The sequence below is a fragment of the Ailuropoda melanoleuca genome, chromosome 5 (assembly GCF_002007445.2).
Source record: "Ailuropoda melanoleuca isolate Jingjing chromosome 5, ASM200744v2, whole genome shotgun sequence".
Lineage (NCBI taxonomy): Eukaryota > Metazoa > Chordata > Mammalia > Carnivora > Ursidae > Ailuropoda > Ailuropoda melanoleuca.
The window spans coordinates 130,517,472-130,530,718 of record NC_048222.1 but is presented as its reverse complement, the minus strand read 5'-3'; the positions used below and the strand labels follow the sequence as shown (position 1 = coordinate 130,530,718).

Below are 13,247 nucleotides of genomic sequence, written 5' to 3'. Positions count from 1 at the left end.
GAGTGGGCAGTTGAACAAACAAGTATATGGCATGCAGAATAAATATCTAGAGATTTAAAATCAAAATCTAGGGGCACCTGGGTGGCGCAGCGGTTAAGCGTCTGCCTTCGGCTCAGGGCGTGATCCTGGCGTTATGGGATCGAGCCCCACATCAGGCTCCTCCGTTGTGAGCCTCCTTCTTCCTCTCCCACTCCCTCTGCTTGTGTTCCCTCTCTCGCTGGCTGTCTCTATCTCTGTCGAATAAATAAATAAAAATCTTTAAAAAAAAATCTGTGAAATTCATTTGTATTATGGTCAGAGAATGTGATCTTTGTTTTATTGATATTTGAGGATTATTGACATGTTTTATAGTCTAGTACGTGATCATTTTGTAAATATTCCATTCATGCTAGAGAAGAATGCATATCCTCTCTTGGATTTCACCTTGATGTCTTTACCAATTTTTAATCTATTTGAATTATGAGTAAAATAAATGTGTGTGGAGGGGGAAGCTAATGTAAATTAGAATATTTAATCCTGGGTGGGCCAGACTAATTGTTAGAAAAAATAAATATACTAGTGTTTTGCGGTTTTTTATCTTTTTGATCCATATTTGGTTTATCTCTTTGCACTCCCATATTTCCAGTTTTTAGTTTTAGGTTGCTTTGAACATCTCTCTAATAAGAAGAATATATTAGATTTTTTCTGTTTGATTTCTATTCACTCTGATGACCTCTGTATTTTAACCTCTTTATAACAGTTTTGTTGGTATTACTTTTGTTGCATTCTAACAAACATTCAGAAAACTGTGCAAATCACAAATTGAATACCCCTATGAAACTATCACCAACATGCAGAAATAAACCACTATTGCAGCCAGGGTGTGGGGGTCCAAGAGCACATGGCTCCCAAATAGACAAAAGTGTTTTGGCCATTCGCCACTGACCTTTGCCACTGACAAAATTCAAAGGCAGAGAAACAAGTGGTGGTAAAACAAGAAAGGAATTTATTTCAGTGAAGCCAACATCTGGAAGACAACAGATTAACATCCCAAAGACTCTTTCCAAAGGGCTGAAAATATTTTCAGGTTTATATAAGGAAAATGTGGAGAAAAANTTATATAAGGAAAATGTGGAGGAAAAATGGGCGGGCACCTGCAGGTAGGCAATCATAGTCTTGGGGTCAGTCACTCCGCATCTTGCTGGCTCAGGGCAGTCTTTATTGCTTGAGGCTGGGAGGTACTGTCAGTTCCCATCGGGGATGCCGTGCCTGCAGGGTCTTCTGCCTGAGTTAAGNGTGCCTGCAGGGTCTTCTGCCTGAGTTAAGAGATAAACTGGCATGAAGAACTTAATTAATTAGAAAGCTGGAGGTCAAAATGGAGGTGGTTGAACTCCTCTTTCACTATGGTGCCCAAAGTTCCCTTATGACCCCTTCCACCTAGCACAGCTAGCATCCTGACATCTAACATCGTAGATTAGCTTAGCCTGCACTTTTGAAATTTATGCAAATAGCGTCATACTGTATATATCCTTTTTTTGTCTGAGGGGGATGGATACGTGAACAGAGATGTAATAAAGCAAAGCACAGCAAAATATTAGCAGTATAATCTCAGTGGTGAGTATTCTGGTGTTTACTGTAAAATGCTTTCAATTTTGGCTCTATTGTTGAAAATCACCATAATAAAATGTTAGAAAAATACTTTGTTATATTGTCCTGACTTTCAAGAAAAAGGTTAAAAGTGTTCAAAATTTATCAATTTGTATGGGGACTTCCTAGCTCAAGTTTTCTCAGGAGACCAGCAGTTTGATGTCTTGATGAATATTTCTCTGTGACTGAGAAGAATGGCTCCCTAAGATACTCACATCTTGCTCACTTATTTTGTACAATCATCCTACACTCTTTGTTCTGATTTTGTATTAATTGAATCATCTTCTGATTTTTTTTTTTAATTTCTCAAAGGAAAAGAAGAAAATATAGTAATTTTAGATCTCATGTTTGGTAATTCTCTTTCTCATTTGAATTGATTCTTTTTCTTTTATTTTTTTTAAGATTTTATTTATTTGATAGAGATAGAGATAGCCAGCGAGAGAGGGAACACAAGGAGGGAGAGTGGGAGAGGAAGAAGCAGGCTCATAGCAGAGGAGCTGATGTGGGGCTCGATCCCATAACGCCGGGATCACGCCCTGAGCCGAAGGCAGACGCCCAACCGCTGTGCCACCCAGGTGCCCCGATTAATTATTTTTCCATTAGAAATTTGGTTTCCTGAGCAGCTCAAGACAAATTGACCATCAAGATACAGGCTTCATGGCCTGCAGGAGAGTCTCTGGACCTAAGACAGTCTCTTTAATGCAAAAGAGCAAACCACAAATTCCCAATTCCTTATCTTTATTAATATTGTGTACAAATAAAGGATACTCCATGTCCATGAAATTGCCTCAAAACTAACTAGGGTAAAAATAAATTTGTTTATATTTAATTTCTCTTTCAACCACAAAGTATAATTCCCATGCCAGCATATGGTGCCATTACAAGACAAGCATTTTGGATACAGAAATAGCCTTGTGATAAAGTGGCTATTATGGTGCTATTCATTAACGTGAAACTCGATTATTTCGCATCCCCTTTGGTATGGTAATAGATTATTTTTCTTACAAACAATGTTACCATTATAAAAAAAATCCCCAATTTAACACTGTACCTGAGTTAGGAAAAAAGAAATTTATGCATTCAGAGATATTGGGTACGTGTTTTTTTGCACTTAGTAATTCCTTATCAATTAAAATATATTTTGCAAAAGCTAAGGATGCATATTTTAGGGTACACTTTGCATCCCCAAAACAAAACTTGAAAGTAAATTGCTAATTTTAAGCATTTACCCTAAAATTCTGGAGGGAGCTATTGAGATTATGCAGAGACGTTGAGCATCCTTATGACTTTCTTTACTACAACTGTTGAGATGCTAGACTGCAGTTAAACTGAATTAAATTGGCTTTCAATAGTCTTTTAATGGAAAAGCCACAGGGTGGCCATTCGCTTCCATTGCAAAATTATGGGTTTTTTTCCCCTTTAGCAGAATTTAAGAATATCATGTATACCACATTCTCTCCCGAGCACTGGAAATGGAAACGCACCTAAGTAACAGGCCGAGTACATTTGGTTTAAGAAAAAACAAAACTCCTATCAATAAGAACCATTTTTGCACTTTCTAAGGTCTTTCAGCTGTGTATTCATGGCTTGTTAAGTGAATGAGTGCAAATCTCAGGTAAAAGAGCTGGTTCAATATACAAATACAGCAAATAAGAGTTACAGAAACACCGTGGGAAATGAATTGGTAAGAGATAAACAGGTGAAATTTCACAACTAAGTAGGAGATTGGGATGTCACAGTAGAGAAAAAGAGCTCTGATCTTAGAGTCAGGATACTATCGTGCTTCAGTTTCGATAATGCACCAGCCCTTGGACAAACTTCTTAGTGTCTCTGAGCCTCATAAAGTAATCATAAAATAGTACAGGGAGAGTTCATTTATGAGGATTATGAGGTAATAGAAACAGAAAGGCTGTATACATTGAATGATATTGTTCAAATGACAATTCTTTTTTATGTTTAAAGACTTTTCTATTCCTCATCATTCTTAAGGATATTTATCCTACATGTATAAGAGAGATTCTGATCCTGATAGTGTCCCAGCTTTGATTACTTAAGAAATGTGACTTGAGCAATGCTGCAAGGCCCCCCCTGCCCCAGAAATATCTCTGAAATCAGCCTTCCATTACCTGGAATGCTTACGATTAATACTACTTCCTCATCATACTTAAGGATATTTATCCTACATGTATAAGAGAGATTCTGATCCTGATAGTGTCCCAGCTTTGATTACTTAAGAAATGTGACTTGAGCAATGCTGCAAGGCCCCCCCTGCCCCAGAAATATCTCTGAAATCAGCCTTCCATTACCTGGAATGCTTACGATTAATACTACTATTTTGTATTTGTATTATTGCATTATTTATTTGGGTTATGATTTTGTTTCTAAAAGACATGCATTTATTTTCCTCTCCCTCTTTCCTTCCCTTCCTGAACAATTCAGTCCTAAAGCAATTAGATCAGGCAGAACAAGTAAGTGTTTATTTCCTATCACTGCCATACCAAATTACCACAAGCATGGTAGCTTGAAACAATGCAAATTTATTATCTTATAATTCCAGAATTCAGGAGCCCAAATGGGTCTCACTGGGCTAAAATCAAGATATCAATAGGACCGCATTCCTTTCTGGAGGGTCTAAAGGAAAATCCATTTCTTTGCCATTTCTAGCTTCCAGAGGCTGCCTCCACTCTTTGTCTCTTGGTCCCCTCCCATCTTCAAACCCAACCACATTGGGCTGAGTACGTCTTATGCTACCATCTCTTTAGTTCTCCCCTTTCTGCCTCCCTTACTTATGTAGATTTTTGTGTTCAGGTTGGGCCCACCTGGATAATGTAGAATTATCTCTCCCTCTCAACATCACCTGGTTAGCAATCTTAATTTCCCTCTTCATGTTCCCTAACATGTTAAAAAGTTACAGAGATTAGGATGTGAACATCTTTGGGCAACCATTAATCCCCCAGTCACTGTATGTCACTGTGCAAGCAGTGGGTAGGAGCTCCAATGGCAGTAGGGTGTGACAGTCTCAGTAGAGCTCACATGGTGGCCCCACAGACAAGAGGCATATGGAGGATTAGAACCTAAGCGGGGGGCGCCTGGGTGGCACAGCAGTTAAGCGTCTGCCTTCGGCTCAGGGCGTGATCCTGGCGTTACGGGATCGAGCCCCACATCAGGCTCTTCTGATATGAGCCTGCTTCTTCCTCTCCCACTCCCCCTGCTTGTGTTCCCTCTCTCACTGGCTGTCTCTATCTGTCGTATAAATAAATAAAATCTTTAAAAAAAAAAAAAAAGAACCTAAGCGGGATGAGGAGGCCACCCCTATTGTAGGGCTACCCACACAGAGTGTCAGGTCCCAAGTAGGGCAAAGAAGCATTTATATGCGGGAGCAGACTGTCACAGTGTTAGAAATCCAAACAGGGTAAGGTGGCCACCCACACTTGTAGACAAACTGCCATGTGATGTTGGAGCCCATGTGGGGTAAGGAGGCTTTCCACACATGGGGGTATTCCAGAATCAAGTAACATAACCCAAGCAAGGTGTCCACACTTACAGGACATTTCAGAGCCTATGCTGGTTGAGTAGGGCATCTCCACAAGGGGTGGCCCAGTGCTGGATGTCAGAGCCATAGAAGGAACTCTTCTCCATGTGAGGAGGCCTGGACTGGGATGTCAGAATCATGCAGGTTGAGGAGGGCACACGGTAGGGAAGTTTGACATAGAGACTAGAGTGTGCAAGGTGCCCACATGTGTGGGCAGAGCAGATTGTATGTTAGAGCCCAAGCAGAATGAGGAGGAAGTCCACAAAGACGGGCAGCTTGGGCTGTATGAGATGATTCCCACAGGGTGGGGGCCTTACATGGGACAGGAAGCCTGAGCTGTTTGAGAAGGGAATACATGCCTGGGGCAACCCAACGCAGAGTATCAAACTCCGACAAAGGTGAGGGAGGTGTCATGTAAATTGATGAGGAGTGATAGAGCCCAAAAGAGGTGAAAGGGCATTTGTGCCGGGGGCATCCTGGCACAGGGAGAAAACAGTGTGGAAAGAGCATTCCACGGGTATAGGGTGGTGGCAACATTTGTGAGAGACTGGTGACATATAAGGGGATTGAGAGCCAAGTTTCTCACTGTTAGAGGAGTGAATTAAGTACAAAAAGGCAGAAAACTAACATGAACCATGTAGTATTAGGTATTGTGTGATCACATATACACAGAATTGGTATAGAATTGGTATTATCTTTCAATAAATAGAGATGATGATGATGATAGATGATTGATAGATAGATGATAGAGAAATAAATACAGATATGAATATATGTATGTTTGAACATACATAGATGCCTGTCCACTGATTGGGCCTGGGTACAGCAACACCCCAAAAAAATAAGCACATCTAGTTCTCAGACACTGACTTCTAAATCCCACTCTCCAGTAAAAGGAACCAGAACTTTTGTGGGGGAAATGGCTAATTTCAGGGCTGCAGAAGCAAGCATGAGCAACATGAATCTAGAGAATCTTGTTCTTCCAGAAAGGAAATCTCGAAGAATAATGTGGACATGTCAGAAAGAAACAGGAGTCAGCATGAATGGGTTCTCAAAGGCCCAAGCAGGAAAAATTTAAACATGAAAATACATCATAACAGATTATAATTCATTGAGGAAATAGGAAATCTCAAGTCCTTATAGATATAAATAAATACATGAATAAATTGAAAGCCTATTTATGTGAAGGGATATTTACATAGCTCATGGTATCTCTTCCCATAAATTGCTTTTGCAAGGGGGTGAAGTAACTTTACAGTAGGGAAACCTAGTGATACAATACAGCTTTTCTCAATCAGGATACCACATCTGAGTCAAAGAACACACATTTGGGGATAATTTTCTCAATTCTTCCAAGAATGGTACATGCTAAATGCATATTAAAAATGAATTCATTACATACAATGAATATCTTAGACCAGAGGTCAGTAAAATATAGCCTGCAAGCCAAATCCAGCCAACTTTTTTTTTTTAATATATACATCATGAGCTATGAATGACTTCTTACATTTTTAAATGGTTGAAAACAGTAAAAAGAAAGGGAGTATTTTGTGATATATGAAATTCAAATCTTATTGTCCCAAAACAAAGTTTTATTGAAATGCAGCCAGAGCCATTTGTTCACATATTTTCTCTGGCTTCTTTCAAGGTACAGTGGCATAAATGATTTACAACCTGGCCACTTACAGAAAAGTTTGCCAAGCCTTGCCTCAGAATATTTGGGCTTAATTCTCTCATAGAACCTTTGGTTGACAAAAACTGAACCAAAGTGGACAGATTAGTAATGAAACAAATGAAATTGTCTGTAACCTATCAGGATGCATGAATTAATGGATGTTGAATTATGCCAGAGGGTTTTTCTTCATCTATAGAGATTTTTTTTTTCACTTTGAGCTGTTAATATGGTGAATTACATTGACTGATTTCAAAATGAAACAACTTTGCTACTACGACCTAGAAGAAACCTACTAGGTCATGATGTGTCATCCATTTTTTTTTCAATATTGCTATAATATATTTGCTAATGTTTTATTAAAGATAGCTGTGTTCATTTAATGAGGAATATTAGTCTTTAATTTTCTTTTAATTTTTATTTCTGTTCTTGGTGTCAGCCGAATGTGGGATGCAGAATGTTTGAGACGTGTCTCGCCCTCCTCTGTTTTTTGGAAGCTTGTATGGGATTGGTATTACCTTTTCCTTTAATATTTGATAGAATTCACTGATGACGTCTCCTGGGTTTGGAGCCATCTGAACTCTGGAGATTATTCCAGCTCTTCTTTCATGTGATTCTTCTATCTCAGCTAGTTTCTGCCTAGACACGTACATGTCATGACTGGGTCAAGGACTAGAGAGACCCATCTGCAGATTTTTTAGAGTTCTCTCTCTCTGTACAACTTCCTTCTTCCTGGTACTCAGCCCTGTTAGTCTGACTTAGCCTCCCTAAATCCCTCCTTGTTTCCTCAAAGCATTGGGACCTCTGGGCTCTGTTTTGGTTTCCCCATTCCTACTTCTTCACTATGACCAAAAAAACTCTCCAGGCAGTAAACAGAGGACAATTATAGGCCTTGTATCACTTTTTTTTCTTCTGTTGGGGATGACTTATATGAGCTTCCTATTATCCAAAGTCTAAAAAATATTTGTTCACACAGTCTACTTTTCTAGTTGATCCCAGGTAGGAAAGTAAGCTGGTTTCATTTACATTCTCATAACCAAGAACAGAAGTTATTTAACACTGTTTTATATTTATGAATCATCCTCCAAATTGCAGCCAATATTTCTTTTTAATTTTGCAATAAACATTTTTAAAAATATCTATTGAACAAATGTTTAAAGAAATACAAAATGGCCCACCTTTGACTCTTAGTTCAAGGTTGACACTCCAAAGCTCTTCTTTCTTACTCTTTAGTAACTTTAAGTTACTTTAAGGAAGAGTAACTTTAAGTTAAAAAATTTTTGAGGTTGCATGTAAAAAGCAAAACTTCAAAATTATTTAAAATAGAAGCAATTCATTGAATCGTTTTATATTTTGTTCTAATTTGTGCGAGGCAAAACTACAATTACATTTTCAAAGACATTCTAAAACAAAAATAAAATTTTAATTTTATTGCTTATATTAAGAAATTCCATGTTATAGGAGACTAAACAGAGAAATTAATTAGTAGGTTCATTTCATTCTTTTATAAATATAATCTCTAGATACTGATATGATTTCTCTATTCCCTCTAAAAGAAGCGACATCCAATTGTAGAGAGATAGACATATGAGAATTCAGTTTACAATGAAATCCAGCGATAAAAAGTAACTTTTGTTTCTGAATCCTTCCCTCTTTATAGAAACATTTACAATCAAGTGCTAAGTTCATTTATATTGAAATCACTACCATCATCTCACAAATCGTTTGTTGTCAAATTTATTACATTAACAATCGTGTTCTCATTATACAACACTCAAGACACATCCACAATCTATCCAGAACTGTTCTATTATAATTACATTTAGTAGTAATGGCAGGAACAACTGCGCAAAGCACCTCATGAATTGCAGTTTCCAATTATATAACTTCCCAGCTGAATTTGATATTATAACCAAAGAGTTCAGTAATTGATAACATCATGGAAGCTTTTTCATTTAAAAATAAGAGCAATCTTAATCCAAGTGTCATATTTAGTATCCATACTAAAGCATGAAAAAAACTACCTTAAAAAGGAGCCACCTTTCTCTCTGACTAAGCAATATTCAGTACTAGGAAACAGGAGCAATATTTGGTATTAGGAAGGATTTTTCTTAGAAATTCACAGTAAGAAAAATAAAACAGCAATGTGAATGATGAAAGGAAGGAAAACATAGAAAGACAAAAATATTCTGTCTTATGAATATTAATAAGAAGGAACTTTCACTAAGAAAATATTAACTAAAATACAATGGGTACTTTAGACAAGGAAAGAAAACAAATACCACTTTGCTGTTAAATACAAAGCATAAATATGATGGTGCTGATGGATAATTTTCCAAGACATAGATAGTAAATATACATTATTTCACGCAGTAAAATCACATTTCGTTCCTCTATTAAGGCATTAAATGACATTATGAATCTCTCCTCTTCAAAATTCTAAAATTTTCAAAAACCTTTAGCATTGTCAGTTAAACTCAATCTCAGACGCAGGCAAAAAAGGCTTCTGCTTTGGGCTCCACACTTTAGAAAACACACATATCAGAAACAAATGAATGGAACAAATACATTTACTAAAGAACATATGGGCGACTCTGCACGTGGGACCCTACTCCCAGTGCTGGCAGGATATGACCTGGAACTCCAAACATCCTCCCTCATTTCTGAAACTATTCAGGCCCCAGAGAAATATTTCTCACATCTCAGCCCATATGTCCTTGTAACAACTGGTGACTGCATCTGAACGCCATGAAGATTTGTGGGCTGTTTGCCAGTATCAGAAATGGGCAATGCTTTTGTTAGGTTGGAAAAGATTTGGGTGTAAGAAAAAAGATGATTAATTTAAAAATTCTTCTTCCTAGATAGTAAGATTCTTGAATAGTGAAGTACCATTTCATAGTAGGGTCAAGCATCTATGTTCTTCCTTCTCTTTGTGTTTCAATTTTTGGATCTGTGACCACCATAAATTAGTATAGTACTCACACCGGTTGCAGATGGTGGCTGAAGAACAGTTTGCAATATTCCACAAATCATATTACTCTTAAATATAAATATATGTGGAACTAGATTCAAAATACTCGAAGCATGAAATAAATTCTTTCACTGGAAATTAGATGACCATTAAATGCTAGAATTGTAAATGGTGTTACTTTAACCAAAATATTTAATAAAATTTAAATATTTTTTCAAAACCAATTAACATCTCTATTTAAATAATTTTATTTTTTATCATTTAGATCATTTTACTTTTTAATAGTTTGAAAGAAAAATAGCTCTTTAAAAGTACATATAAATGCTATAATGCTATTCTGAAACTCAATAAACATCCAGAAAGTACACATATTATAGCTCCATGAGTTTACATAACCTGTGCACACCCAGTAACCAGTATCCAGATCAAGAGAGAGAAAATTGTCTGCACCTAGGAGTCGCATAACTCTTTCTTCCCGTCACTACCCTTCTCCCCAAGATTAATTACTATTACATCATTACAATCTCTTCATCTTTTCTGCATAACATATAATATCAATAATCGTGGGAATAATATTGCCTCGTATTCGCAGGTGCCACCAGACCCAAGAGGAGGGGATTATACAGGGCATATACCCCTGGGAGTGGGAATCACGGGGAGTATCTTACAATTTTGCCAACAACAGTAAGCTATCCATTTGCAGATGATATTTTATAGAAATAAAGAAAGTTCTTCGAGAACATACATATAATGGGTGATAAAGCTGAGACCTGAATATAAGTTTTCTAACACAAAAAACCCCAGTGATCTACTAACCGAGGCTCACAGTGTTCATTGTCTTCCAAATGTCCTTCCATTTGTCCGTATAGTGACACATCTTAAACAGGGCAACTGCAATGAACAATTTTAGGAATATGAGGATTTCTTTTTAAAATGATTGCATAGGCCTCCACATTAGAAAACTGATACTTTCAATTAATCAGACTATCGTCAGTAACCATTATGCACATTGAGTAATAGATACTGCTAAACAATTCCGTATCTTCAACTCCTCTGCGACACAGGAAACCCACTGCTATAAACAGCATGTGTCCAGTAGAGAGTAGAATGGGCTCACATCTCTTGTTTGGGTCTGAATTCATATTACTCCTAGTGTTTGTCCCACACTTTAACCACCAAGTGAATTAAAGAACCTCAGATGCTATGCCCCCTCAAAAATAGCTTTTCAGCACTCATGACAAATGATCTCTTTCTGTTTAAAATGTTATAGGTCAATTATCTAGGAAATTTGCAACAAGAAGCCTGCACTGACAGGTATACACATTCCAAAGCACAGCTTGAGCGGTGTCCTACTAAATACCACATACAAAGTACATGTCAGTTTTAAATATATATCAAATCAGTATTCTTTACTTTTTATTGGCACAATCTTTGCTCCACTTAAGAAAAAATAAGCATCATATGAGAACCCAGGCTCCAGTTGAGGATACATGGAGTGGGTTTTTGCTTAATGGGGAGGGTAGAATCAGATCCTTCAAGTGGCATTTCCAGCCTCATTCTAAAAGAATCTACCCAGAGGAAGACTTGAGGCACCGCCGAGACCACTGGAACCAGCTCTTTCATCCCACAGAAGTTCTCAGTTTTTCTAGTCTGCCGAAATAAGAAGGTAATAATTGGGGTAGGAGACAGAGAGCCAGGCACAGGGAATTTATAACAAGTTCACTGTGCCAAGATGCAAAATGTGCTTACATACCTCAGATGCTTCTGAAGTGTCCTTGGAAAACACGATCCACTTGCCCGCAACTGGAAACCACAACTGCTTCTTATAGAATGTTCTGTGGCTGAAGCTGGCAGTGGTAAGTTTCCACACAGCAAAAAGAGTAAATAAATGCAGTATTTGCTGTTTAAAAAGCTAACTGACTTCCAACTTCTGTTAGAAACACACAATTGTCAAGATTTCCCTGGTTCAAGAATTATCATTTTTCTATTATATGAAATTTATGACATTAATCTACTTAAAATTATGAATCGACATATCTAAAACTTCAGAGTAGGCATAAAAGAGATCTTTTTTTTGAAAACAAGTAAAGCATTGTTGATACAGTGTGGCTCTTTTTCCCATTGATTTTCGTTCTCTGCAGTAACCATGGACTTCTAGAGTTAAAAGGAATCTTAGAGATCATTTAGGCCTTCTGTGCCTTTTTTTTTTCCTGAGCAGAAAAAAGAGATCCAGAGATATGAGACAACTTCCTCAAATTTATGAAATTAGATTGTGGTATAGTCAGAGATGGGGCTTGAGTCTCTCGATTCTTGTGTCACCATATTAGCATCAGAGTGTAGACACAAGATTTCCAAATGATGGCCCTCAGTTCAACTGAGGACCCCATACTCCACCCACCTTGCATCCCTTCACACTGAATAGATAAAGGATATTTGACACTGCTCATTTGCAACTGTGGTCCAAGCACACCTCCCTGTAATCTAAACCCCAGTCTCTCTTTTTCACTCTCTCGGTAGATCTCAATGCCAAGGCGACAAACTCTTATCAAGAGTGACCATGGCCTTGCTGATTCTGATTCTGATGTGGTCAGCAAATCCAGCCTCCAGGGGAGCCTTTTAAGAGTCTGCCAAGAAACCTCAAGGTCTGTTAAAATTGTATTTCCTTTAGGGTGAGCTCTGAAAACGTTCCAGTTCTTCTGAACCATTTTCCCGACAGTTTAATTTCACATAAGGTAACAAAGCTTCCAGGGAATTTCTCTGCAGTTCTAGTTAGCATTAAATCTTGCCATTATTGCTTTCAAGCCACTGTTAAGTTTACATAAACCCTTTCGCTTCTTCCCCTCATTATTATCCTCTCTTTTTTTTTCTCTTAGAGATTCCCACTAGGTCAATATAATGATCCCCATCTTTTTCTGCTCTTAAACCTGTACCCCATTGGTCCCAGCAAGGGTGCTTAACCTGAGACTTCCAGAGACCTAATAACTGCCAGAAATTGTATGCAAAAAAATTGGTGTATGTGCATGTTGCTTTGATCTAAAGAATTAATCACAGCTTTTAATGGATTCTTGAAAGACTGGCATCTAGAAAAAGGTTGAGATTGATCATTCTATAAAATCAGACCCACACGACTCACTCACTTTTTGCCTCTCTGACTCTTTTTGTCCCTCCTTTCATTGATTACAGCTCCCTCCTCCTCCCCCTTGCCTGCTGCCCACACACCTCAAGAACTCATCAGCCTACAGAATAGAATACACATGGCCCTCACTGTTCTTTGGCATATGTAAGCATCCAAAGGAGTTATTGCTAGTTTAGCCTGAAACTGTATGTTGATGATTCTGTATAGGATAATGGTGACTCAAAGGGACCATGTCTACAGACCAATAAACTTTGGTTGATAAGTAAAGTCAGATCATTGAATATGGACTGAAAGCATTCTGGGATGGGTC

The 13,247-nt window shown here is 37.8% G+C and overlaps 1 long non-coding RNA gene across 1 annotated transcript; it reads right to left on the bottom strand.

Moving 5' to 3' along the window:
* Positions 1–1,120: 1,120 nt before the first annotated feature.
* LOC117802235 lies at positions 1,121–11,757 on the bottom strand. The gene is made up of 3 exons (XR_004625303.1): positions 11,555–11,757; positions 10,618–10,692; positions 1,121–1,264 (listed from the first exon to the last, which is right to left on the bottom strand). It is a non-coding gene; the product is annotated as an uncharacterized LOC117802235 (long non-coding RNA).
* Between the last annotated feature and the right edge of the window lie 1,490 nt (positions 11,758–13,247).